General features: G+C 33.3%; 1 long non-coding RNA gene across 20 annotated transcripts; it reads right to left on the reverse strand.

Moving 5' to 3' along the window:
• Positions 1-2,752: 2,752 nt before the first annotated feature.
• Positions 2,753-8,161, reverse strand: LOC113306434. Of its 20 annotated transcripts, XR_003338655.1 has the most exons (15): positions 7,907-8,161; positions 7,667-7,707; positions 7,536-7,577; positions 7,403-7,441; positions 7,170-7,260; positions 6,113-6,851; positions 5,889-6,029; positions 5,624-5,665; positions 5,414-5,537; positions 4,841-5,261; positions 4,653-4,706; positions 3,443-3,595; positions 3,256-3,306; positions 3,069-3,103; positions 2,753-2,966 (listed from the first exon to the last, which is right to left on the reverse strand). It is a non-coding gene; the product is annotated as an uncharacterized LOC113306434 (long non-coding RNA). The 20 variants fall into 20 exon arrangements; XR_003338663.1 differs by having other exon boundaries at positions 2,753-3,595; positions 6,113-6,165; positions 6,448-6,571; positions 6,681-6,851; XR_003338657.1 differs by lacking the exon at positions 3,069-3,103.
• Positions 8,162-13,364: the final 5,203 nt, after the last annotated feature.

A 13,364-nucleotide genomic window follows, 5' to 3' on the forward strand; every position in this document is an offset into this window, starting at 1 on the left:
ACCAATTGCCTTCTTAAGCTTGCAAACTTAAGTTAGATTGTCAGGGTCTACAAAACCTGGTGGCTGAGACATATAAACCTCCTCATTCATATCTCCATGTAAGAAAGCATTTTCTATGTCAAGTTGAGTAAGTTTACAATCAAAATTGACAACAAAAGATAAGATCAATCTGATAGTAGTTGGCTTGGCGACTGGCTAAAAGTTTTTGCATAATCAATGACAAATTTCTGGTGAAATCCTTTAGTAACTAGGCTGGATTTTTACTTGTCAAGAGAGCCATATGCATTGTACTTGATCCTGAAAACCCATTTACAACTTACGATATTGTGGGTAGGATCGGGAGGAACACACTCCCAAGTACCAGCATAAGCTAAAGCAGTATACTCATTCACTAAAGCAGTTCTCCACTATGTAATTTTGAGCGATTGAGAAACACAAGTAGGTACAAGTTGATATATGTCACAAAGTAAAACTAAAGGTAGCTTGTGTAAGGAGGTGAACAAGGGTTTACTTTTAAAGATGTCATTCTTTCCCCTTGTAACCATAGTAGGAGCATTCTGAGTGATAAAAGAAGTAGAAATAGAGGACAGAGTAAGTAGATCTAATGATTGAAATTCACTTGGAAATGGGAGGTGAGATGGAGCTGTACAGATGGAGGTAGAAAAATCCAAATGAAAACTATCACTAGAAGAAGAATCAACTAAGGAAGAAAAATTAATATCTAGAAAAACTCAATGGAGTTCAATTAATATCTAGAAAAATTAATGTTAGCAATGGAAGCTTTGTAATATTTGATGAGTCCATGAAGAAAAATTAATATCTAGAAAAACTCAAATAAAAGAAAGAAAATAAATGAAATAACGTGAAAAGAAAATTGAAATTAGATGTAAAATTGATGAAGATTGAAAAACATTCCAAAGAAAAAAGTAAAATTAGGTCATCAGAAACAAAAAGAAAATAATATCTGAAAGATTGCAAAGATAATACGCGACAACAATCACTTAGAATAAAGCAAATGAAGAAGAAACAAAATGAAAAAACCTGGAAGACCAATGGCAGGAGAACTATACCAGTCGATGCTACAATAGTGACATTAAAATAAAAGAAAAGATGATAATCCACTTTAATACAGAAGATAGACGCTATGTTTATTTATACAATAGACTTAATAGAACAATAACCACACACACGTGCATAATACATGAACAGAATACAAAAACTATCAGATAACTAAAGATACGCAAATATAGCTAGGTTGAGGGATATCCCCAGGACATGAGTTATCTATAAACTCCGTGTCACTACATGCTGGGGGTCTGTAATTTTTACAGAACTGTACATAACTCTTGTTGAATGCTCGTGCACTAATCACAATTCATTTCTGTTATTTGATTTATTATCAGTTTAAAATTTAAACTTGTAAATATACTAAAACAACAATGCTTGTCCAATATTATTTCCAGTAATGGTGATATACTTACTTCGGTATTTGCGAACCTGATCATCGCGATAAAATGATTGTTTTTCCAGTCGTGTACAACTACAAAGACGATAATGAGACTCCTAGTCAGGTAAATGATGGTCAAAATATTGCTACTGTTCAGAGAATGCAATAATTGTGCAGAACAAGTGAAAACATAAAGCTCATGTCATATTTTCAATTGACAAGTGAAAAAGCGGGGATCTAACAACCACACCCAATATTTCTCTTAGCAATCTGTATGAACTAACTCTAATATACTTTTAAGAGAATCAACTAGACAGTCAGACTCAATCTTAAGAAAAGTATATCAAAGAGTTATATCTCAATTTCTCAATTCAATCCGTAATCAAACAAATAGGAATTTGCGAGCCTGATTGAATATAAGAAATAACTTGGATGGTATCAAAAACCAATATACAAGTGTCAATAAATTTATATCAACAACCAAAAGTTGGATTATCTAATTGATTGAACTTACGCACAACCTGTGATATTTCAATTATATAAACAAATATAATGCGGAAAAGAAATAACACGGACATCAGAAGTTTTGTTAACGAGGAAACCGCAAATGAAGAAAAACCCGGCCCGGGACCTAGTCCAGATTTGAACACCACACTGTATTAATCCGCTACAGACACTAGCCTACTACCAAGCTAACTTCGGACTGGAATGTAGTTGAGCCTTAACCAATCTCACACTGATCAAGGTACAGTTGCGTTCCTTACGCCTCTTGAACTATGCCGGATTTTGCGCACTTGATTCCCTTTGCTGATCTCACCCACAACTAAGAGTTGCTACGACCCAAAGTCAAAGACTTGATAAACAAATCTGTATCATACAGAAAAGTCTATTGAATAGATAAATATGTCTCCCACAGATATACCTATGAGTTTGTTCCGTCTTTTGATAAATTAAGGTGAACAGGAACCAATTGATAATCCACTAGTGGAAATCAGCAGTTTCACGACCGACAAAGAAAGTCATTTAACTCGTATCTCTGACTTGCTTTGTTTGTCGAAAAAAGGGTCGTTGTTTGAGCGTCTTTTTCAACATTGACGTGTCTCTGGGGTCGTTGAAATCTTATATCAACGACCGATTTTAGCGGTCAAAATTTTATGACTGTCTTCAATCAGTATAAATCTTGATATAAAAAAATAGATTCAGATTGGCTGTCTGGCCTGACTGAATCTGACTAAATCTGAAATGAAACTCAAATGAGAATCAAATCAAACTCAAATTACAATTCAAATGAGAATCAAATCAAACTTGTTCAATTTAACATTCATTGATTCATTGGGTTCAAATTACACAAAAATCATTATAATCTTTGGAGTTCTGACCAATGTAAATCTTACAAGAAAGGTAACTAAGTTCTAGAATTTGGTTACAAAACGATGAACTAGTAAACTATTGATTAAACAACAAAATGATAAAGTCTGATGATGATTTAGAACTTATCCCATACTTCATAATGGTGTACCTGCACAGTAAAAATAAGTTCGGCTATCAGCTGATTACTGTGGGGAGGTCACAATACTCAAGAAAATGCTTATAAAAACAATAACCATGTCATGCACATTACCAAAGCTTGAAATGGATATTTGGAAAACTTTATCACTGAGGGAAACCGGAAAAAAAACAGAGATTTAGGCAACTTTATCATTCATCAACTGATAATATGAAACATCAATGAATCATATTTATAGGAATAGATAGAGAGACATACTTGTGAAGTAATCATATTTATAGGAATAGATAGAAAGACATACTTGTGAAGTAATCTTCATGTGCGGCCTTCTTGTAAAGCAGGACACCAGTAACTTCAAAAAAAAATAAACAAATCAATAAATCATATTCCAGTATACAAACAAACGTCAAAACATAGATTACTCACCAGCAGTTAAGATGAAAGGCTGCACTAACATAAGAAATAAACCTGGATCGAGTAATTCTTACCAAAAGTGACAGGGAAAGAAATAGATGAAGCACCAATAATTCTATGAGAAATATACTATAACTATCGGCAGTGAAGCTCCATAGCCTTGCTGCGTCTTCTTCTAAATCTAGGATTGGAGGCTGTCCCACCTACTCTCCACATTATTCCAAATCCTGATACAATTCATAATTAATACACCTTTATTTCTAACAATCTTGAACATGAGACGACAGTAATCTATAAAAGGTTGGTATCCTAATCAATATGATGCCAATCTCTTTATCTGCCTTTGTCCAACATCGACACAACGGCACAAAGAAAGTATATGAAACGTAACTAGTTCATTAATTCACGACCTTGACATATCTCGAGCACAAGATACAGAATGGAGGATAAAAGGTGCAAAGTAGTGAAGATTGGTAACTAATCATATCAAAAATTCCTCGTAGATTAGTTAAGCATATATTGTTAGCATGTTGGGTTTCATCATCACAATAAATACGACAGACGAACAAATTAATATATGAGAGAATGCAAAACAAACATGTGCCGACCTGATGCAATAACACAATAAACATTATAAGATTCATCAGCAATGTCACCCAAGCTTCCTTAAAACAGAACATGTGAGAAAGAACTGGTGAGGTTTTCAGTATTCCCATCTCTGAGGTCTCAACACCGAGGATTGGGTTCATATTAGCAGGACAATTCTTCATTACCGAGTCTTAAATGAACTCTACATTATCTCATTGCTACACTTCTAACATGCTCTTGCTCTGAGAACAGTTACAATGTAGTGGACCAAAGTACAAACGGAGAATCCAAAGAGCAATAAAAGATGATTATTGAAAACAATGAAGGAAAATTATCTCACTTAGATGATTTTGAGTTTTGACAACCATATGCAAAGGCATTTAGAAAGGGAAGATATCTAATAACATGAGTTGATGCTTCAAAGGCTTTTTTTTAAAGATGGAATGCAGAATGGTAGCATCTAATTGTGTCCTTTTCAAAACTAGAACAACACTCCTATATTTATCCAGATGGCATGCCTAATAAACAAGTGAGATTAGCTCATCGCATCTATAAACTATTACAGGTGACTTAATATCAAAATAGTATCAATCTTAAAAGGGATCAGCAATGAAAGGTGCCACCCAACCTTATAATTTTGTTCACGAACTGAATAAGACGGTAATTAGGGACCATAGTATACAATTATCTACTCACCAGTCGAGGGGGTTCAGAGTAGTCTATCTCCAACAAATTGATACCGATACCACCCTGTTCCATACCATGTACCATATATGAGGCACTGTGAGGAAGAATAACAAAAATGGAAAAAGAAAAAAGAGATACATTTTGTTCATGAACTGAATTAGATGGTAATTAGGGAACAAAACACAATTATTACTCACCAGCCCCGCCACCAAACACTTTAGTACTCGTAATATTCTGTGGAAGGATTCACAACCTTCATTCGTGCATTGGCATAAGCACAAAAGCTAAATTACTGAGCGTTGTAACCCTGCTTCTGCCACTTCATATCTTTCTTCTTTTCAGTAAATCTCCTTTTCTGAACAGGTGTAATCCCAGCCCTGCATCCAGCAAGCATCACAAAGAATAATTGAAAAATTAGTCTTATAAAGTTCAAATGCATTGGAGGATATCACTTTGAAGTAGATTTGCTGAACCATTTTAAACATGTTGCAGAAGTCGATTCCATTAATCTTGCCCAATTCATCTGTTTCTGTATAAACCCCATCACCAGGCAACAATCTGTATCCAAAGTAGAAACGAGACCTCAACTGCGCTAATTACAACAGAAAAGATGCCACCCTGTTCCAGAACATGTACTATATATGAGGCACTGTGAGGAAGAATAACAAAAATAGAAGGAAAAAAAAAGATACATTTGGTGAACATCTAGTGGCAAAAAGACAAACATCTGGAAAACATCACTGCATAACATTATCAGGAGATAAATTTACCTTCAGAGCACAGGGCACTAAAGATACAGTATCCTATAGTTTTTTGTAAATTACCAACATCAGGAAGGGCACAAAAGGACCTTCAACTTTTACCGGGTTCAACAGAGTAGTCTTCATCGGAAGCCTACAAGTTACAAGTGATAACTGCTAGTGAAATGTTTTTTCTGCCTAGATTTCTCCAATAGAAAACAAAAGTAGTACAACGTTTACCTCGATATTTTCTTCATACTTTCCACCTATCTTAACCTTTTTCTGAAAAGAACAAGCAAGGAGAAGCCCAATAATTAGTTGTGGGAATATTGTGAACTAACGAAGTTGAATAAATGCTAAGGTTCATAAGTGAATATTTCGAACTAACGAAATTGAACATGAATTGGATTATTTTAGTTGAATGAGGTATTTCAAGTTAAAGTGAGTTACAGAATGGCAGGAGAATTTGAATTGCAACAAATAAACAAAAGTCATCAGTTTTAACCTTTGTATTATACTTCTGCAGTTGCATAATGTCTTTGTAGGTCAAACAATCATCAAAAAGGTACTTAGAGGTTTTATACTTTGTTTTCTCCCGGTTAATAAGGCAAATCCAGGCTCTCTTATTGGTTTTCCCCTCTGCGCACTGATTAAATGAAACAACACAATCAGTTTACATCCAAAGAAAGATATAAGCAATTACATCAATCAAGAATCAAATGAGTCTACCATCTACACTTGTTATAGACTTTAATGCAATCCGTATGTCCAGCAGCCTTAAGCTGTAACCAACAATGAAAATAAAACAATTAACCAATCAATATTAACACAATGCTGAACATTTAAGGGAAACTCCACACTTCCAAAAACAGCTAACAAAAAACGAAATCTCATTTTCAGATCATCTTTTTATCATCATCATCCTAAGGTGTACTTGTTGCCAGTTAGAAACAAACCAATATATACCTCAGTAATCAAAGCAACAAATCCATAATTACTTAACCTATCTGCAAGATTCATCATTTACATCAAAGTTGGTGTTATTATTAAGATACCACCACCACCTTTTGGTAGCAGCAATACCAACACATGCACCTCCAACACTACCGCTAACAGCACCATCAGCATCACGAACACCACTTACACACTTCGCCACCAATATTAAATCCATCAGCAATTATTCAATCCCTGAAAATAGCATATAACCCGTTAAAATTCAACCTAGAAGATATAAACAAACTGGAAATATCAATAAAAATAATGGAATCAAAATTTGAACTCAATACATCAATGATACCCATTTCAGAGAACATTTGAATATCAAGATCAACTTCCCTCAACCTAGAAGATATAAACAGCACCAGCTTCACCTTGAATAAGCATATTCTTAACTTCACCAAGGTGTAATCCAGTTGGTAAGAGTCTCAGGCTCATCAAAGTCGCACATAATTTCATCTACTTTTCCATCCTTAAGATGCAATCAAAAATCAACACTAAACCAATTAAAAAATGCTAAACGAAAAAGAAAAAACAATTCATCTCTTCTTGAAGTCCTGAGATATATTTCAAATAATTTAACATGAATCAGCGTCACATCATAATGACACAATATACAATAGCACAATCAAGATGTTTTTAAGCTTGTCTTTACGACAACATCAACACATACAACACCATAAATTTTCAATAATTCCATGCAAGAGACTAATATACTTAACGAACAAATGAAATTATAACCAAGAAAGCATTTCAACTTTAACTAAAGAATGCCAATCAGAAATGCTACCTGCTATGTAATTTCTTTGTGTAAAGGGAGCCCCACACCTCAAGTTCTTTGCATAATTTCACTTAACTCATCCAGTTTATCATCTTGTTGCCTACAGAAGTCAGTTACCAAGATAAACATTTGGTGAGAATCAAATTTGCACCTTATATTTGTAGGACCAACTGTTTTTTCAACTGACTTTTTATCAAATTAACATATAGTCATGATGAAACAAAAAATTGGATTGGTTGTACCCTTTTTGTACGAGATGGAGAAAGACCTTCACAGCTACCCTGAAATCAAAAAGTCTCAAAATTAAAAACAGGTAAACAACCAGTTGAACCAAAAAATGATGGAAGGAAACTGGATCGAGTAAAAGAGAATTACCCTTTTTGTTGTAGAGACGAAGAAATACTATAACAGTGAACCCTGTAATCAAAAAGCCCTAAAATCAAAAAACCCTAAACATGCAGTGCTGAAAAGAAAAATCAAGAAGAAATTGGGTGAAAGAATTTTACCTCTCTGCTGCATAAAAGGAGAAAAACCTCAACAACAAACCCTGAAATCAAAATCCCTAAAATCAATCAAAAAAAAAAAAAGAAACCCTAACAAATCAAAATCCCTACAAACACAAATTACAGAAACCCTAACAAATTAAAACCCCCAAATCAAAACCCTAATTTTATTTCATATCTGAACATAGGTTGTATAAAAATAAACCCTCTCAACAAAATAGAAGGAGATCGGTTAGGAATAACCTTAACCGCAAAGATGAAAAGAAGAAAATGGTTCAAGAAGAATGGATTTCTTCCTCTTTGCTCAAGTCTGTGGTTACAGATTTCGAATAGGGTTTATTGGAGAACTTGGTGATTTTGTGGAGAGACGAAAACGATGGAGAAAGGGGTTGGGATTAAGAGCAATGGTTCAAGTGATTTCTTCTGTTTTTTTTGTTTTTTTTAGTTTTCGAGTTTCAATTTTGGGGTGCGGTGGAGAGAAGAAGATTGAGAAGATAAGGCGCGGGAAGAGAAATAGTGAGGACGAGGAGTTAGGTTAGATCGATGATAAGGATAGGGAGACACCTCACAGAAAGTGGGTCCCACTGAAAAATTAAGCTCATCAGTCGTAGCATCGGTTGAGAATTAGGAATAAAATAATAAATATTATACAACCCGTTATAGATGTTTTATCTAGAGAAATTTGTTGATTAGTCCAGAAATCCGCGACCCGTTTAATCTATGGTCCATTCATAAAAAACATTTAATCGGTGGTCCAAAAATATTTTAGTCTTGTAAAAAGACCGGCCATAAAAAAACCTTTTTTTGTACGTGCAGATATTGGAGAAATAATTTTTCTCTTTCTTTCTTCCATTAAAACGAATTCAAAAGAATTTCTCTTTCCAGGAAACCTCTCATTTTCTTCTACCTTCTTCTTCTCCGTAATCAATCTTCAACAAAATTGAAGAAAATAAACGAGAAAAACCCTAGATTCGGTGAAACCATTACAAAAATCAATTGAAACCATCACAAAATCAACTGAAAAACCAGATCTAACCAAAAAAATTGTGAAAAGAAGAAGAAAAATATGTTGATACTCAATCAACAACAAAGAAGAAGAAGAAGAAGAAATCTGTTGGTATTCAACCAACAACAACGAAGAGAAAAGAGGTATTGCTTCTAATACAATGAAATACAAATCCAATATATGTAATGTTTTTACTTCTATTTTTTTAATTTCTTATACCAATTTCTTTATATGATCCTAAAGTAGATATCAGTATGTACTGCTAAAAACGTTGATATGTACTGCTTAATCCTTCTACTGCATTTTGTTGTGATATGTATTGTATGTATGTTATGTATGATTCTACAGTACATATCAATATGTACTGCTAAATACCCTAGTTTAGATTTGATATGTACTGTTGAAAGAAATTTGTTTTCCAGTTAGTACATGTCAACATGTACTGATGGATAAATATGATAAATACATGTTATTTTTATGTTATATATCAATATGCACTGGGTAAACCCCTTTTATTGGTATGTACTAGCTAAACCCCTAGTACATATTGACATGTACAAATGGAAATTTATGTTTTCTGATGTATAAATACGAACAATACATATTGACAGCATCTTCATTATGTACATAACATAGTGCATGATGTTCAGATAAAATATGGAGATAATGTAGTGCAAGATATTTCATTATAGCCAAATCAGTCTGTGGGTATCAAAACACTGTCTCATTTCCTATCAATATGTACTATGGAAAACCCTTACATGCCAATATGTACTGTAAAAAACCAATTTCACTTTTATGCTTGAATAAGAATCAGTACATATTGACATGTGCAAATGAAAAATTGTGTTTTCTGATGTTTGAATACCAACATTACATATTGGCAATATCTTCATTATGTAGATAACGTAGTGCACGATGTTCAAGTGAAAGATGGAGATAATATAGTACATGATGTTCCATTATAACCGAATCATCCGGTGGGTATCAAAACACTGTCTCATTTCCTATCAATATGTAATATGGAAAACCTAGTACATGCCAATATGTACTGTAAAAACCAATTGAGTATAAAACCCATATTTATGTTTGAATATGACAAACTGAGTTTAAAGTTTGAGTATAAAATCTGTATGAATCACAAATTGAGTTTAAAGTCAAGCCAACAAGGGATGAAGTCTGGTAACAGTAACTTGCTTGTAGGTTTGAGAAACTACAGTTCTCCTTATTCATTTAATATAATATTTACAAACTTTTTTCTTAGGTATAATGTTGCGGCATTTCTCCATAGGCTTTTTGATACATAGCTCACTTATTATTTTTCTGATATACATTTTTGTTCTTTTGAAGTGCAAGATGGGCTCTATCTCTCCAACATTTTCGGTCCTTGCTATTTCATGAAGTTCGAGTGCGGTTCGCAGGATCACTCCAGATGAGTATGAGTTGCTTAATGTAAGGAAGCATGTAAGGCATAGCTCTATCCTTTATTTAGCAGCAGAATGTGGTGCATTACTTCTTGGAGACTTGGTACTCTGTTTTCTGGAAAAGCAAGTCCAAGTTTTTTACTTAGATGCCCATGTACTTAATGCACAAAGATGGAGACACGATGTTCGTGGATGTTGTTGTAGATTTCTTGTGCATTATGATCATGACCAGTTTGTAATGGTTTATGATCAATATTCTTCTCAACGAAAAATGTCGACTTATGTACTGATTGTTTACCTAGTAGACATAGATATGTATTGTAGACATAGATATGTACCGGAGCATTTTGTTTTGCTGGAAAAAGTTGCAAGTAATACAATTGGTATAAAACCTTAAATATAGGCATTACATATTTGCATGTGCTATAAAACCTTGCAGAACTTAAACTCATAGCTTATTTTAGTACAAAAGGGTATGCAGAAAATAATTATTGTGCTTCGGTTCTTCTTATAGTACTGCTACATACTAATTGTATGAACTTAATATAAAAATACTCTACTGGTGGTACATATCTTCATGTAGTATAAAATCTGGCTAATAACATAACTTAGCCAATTTTAGTATTGATATGTGTCGGGTGGTGACCCAATACATATCAACATGTACTGGGTATAGACACTTCAAATCGATGAGATAATCCTCCGCATCTTTCTCATCCTTGATGCCTGCAAGAAACCGGGATAAGGAGTCCTTTTCCCGTATAATCATACATTACATATTGATATGTACTGAGTGAAACCCTAGTACATGTCGATATGTACCGAGTATATAAGACTCTTCAAGTTGATTTCTCCAGTCTCTTTCTCTCATCCTTGATGCCTGCAAGTCCTCTAACCTCAATGACTTTTCTGCTGCATTGTCATTGGCCATAGCTGCAGCTATTATTTCTTATTTGAATTTGAGCTTTTTCTCAGACCCCGTACTTTAAAACCTGGTATACATAAGAAAATTTTGTAAGAAACATATATAACTTAGCGAAATTTAGTACATATTGAGCAAGAATCGAGTACAGATCGATATGTACTAAGCGAAAACGCAGTACATATCAATATGTACCGAGTAAAAACAAAGTACATATGTATATATACTGAGTATCATACTCTTCAGTTTTATGAGTATCATACTCACAAAATTTAGTATCATACTCACAAAATTTAGTATGATACTCAGTATATGACATAACAAAGTACATATGTATATATAATGAGTATCATACTCTTCAGTTTAAATGCGCGCATTTGTCAGTCTTAGAGAAACTTTTGAATCTTTTAGAGGGAGAGGGTACTACCTTGGGCCTTGGCTTCCATTCCTGATTTTCCTTTCTCTTCTACATCTGTATTATCCCATAGATGATCTTCATGCCTACCAGTCTATATATGTTCAATATAAGTTTCAAAATCAACAGAAGTTTCAAAATCAAAATAGAAAATCGGAACCCGATAAATTTATGCGGAGATCAAACACAGTGCGTATGCACATGTAGTGAAGATAACAAGTACTGAAAACCTAGTATATACTGATACGTACTATGTGAATACCTAGTACATATTGATATGTACTGTGTGAAAACCTAGTAGATGTCATAGTACCAATACAAATGTACTGCAAAAAAACTAGAATTGAAAATTTACAAACCCCAATACATATGTGTTCCAAACAAGAATTGTTATTAGAATGCTTCAGGAGATGTTTCTATCACATGCCCACTATGCCGGCAGCAAAACAAGAAAAACTATTTATTCTCATTTTTATTAAAAATTATATAATGTTCATCAATTGTCCCACAACACGATACATCATTCTTCACCTTAAAATGGTGGTAAAGGTATTTCTGCTCTTATAAACACATACTATAAGGGTTTATCCAATACATATTTATAAGTATTGCATCAATATGTACTTAATTAAAACCTAGTACATACTAGTAAAAACCTAGTACTTATCAGAAATACTAGTAGTACATATTGATATGTAATAGTGAAAATCTAGTACATATTCATATGTAAGGAGTGAAAACCTAGTACAGACATATACGGTTGGAAACTTAGAAGATATCACACATTTGATAAGAAGAAACCCAATTACTACTAATATCCATTATACATTTGATTTTTCGCAGTACATATCAATATAAAGTAATTGGGCCAAAGAAATCTTAATCAAACACAAAACCTGCTTGCTGACACAGTGAAACTAAAGAATGGGAATCAGACCTGATATGGTTGGAGTTAAGATCCCATCTCTAATAACATGATACAAAAGGAGACGTGCCCAAGTCTCCGTAGACCACTCCAAGACTCTGAAATGCTAGTTTCAATACCACTAGTAATGAAAATTTTCTGCACAAACATAAAAATAACAACACATCAACACTCAATCCAAGTACCGAACTCCCAATTCTCAATCTACAACTAGTCTGCATCTTAATCTATTGATCAAAATACAAGGACACTGTAATACCAACTCCGGATCAATCAAAATTTGGTTTAGTTAGACAAGTAACTGGATTTAAAGTGTCCATAAATGATCAATTAGAAATATACAGAGGTTAATAAAGAACAACAATAAGAAAATAAGGGGATGGGTGGGGGTACAAATGAGATCTTTCTTTCTGTACATGTTCTTTAGATTTCCAGTTTCTTCTTTCATTCGGGTTACCCTAAAACATTAAATCCTAATATTATCTATCTACTAATTTATCTAAAGTCTAAAACCTATCCTAATTATTATTGTACAAGATATGCATGAAAAACACCGACAAATCAAAAGCTACCCCAACTCAGTACACAAAGAAGAATCAAAATTAAAACTAGTGAACCCTAAAACTCCACTGAAAAATATCAATTCATAAAGCAAACACCAAAAATATCAAAATTTTCATAAAGTTAGATATATTCAAATTTCAAAATAAAAACCTAAAAATGAAATTATATAATCAATCTTATAAGCAAGTATTATATCCTCACCAACATATTTACATTCATCTCCGATTATGAATTTCGTTTGTTAACTAAGAATGAAACTAAAAAATATTAATAAATTAATTAAACCAAAAATAGATAAAATTAATTAAAAAAAAATTGAAATTCAAACTAACCGAAAGAGAAAGTACAGTAACCATCAATTTAATCGGCTGAATCATATTGTTTGAATAGACAAGCTTCGTCTTCCAACATTAAACATCGAAATCCAAATAAATAGGAAGAATAA

This window comes from Papaver somniferum, chromosome 1 (assembly GCF_003573695.1).
Source record: "Papaver somniferum cultivar HN1 chromosome 1, ASM357369v1, whole genome shotgun sequence".
Lineage (NCBI taxonomy): Eukaryota > Viridiplantae > Streptophyta > Magnoliopsida > Ranunculales > Papaveraceae > Papaver > Papaver somniferum.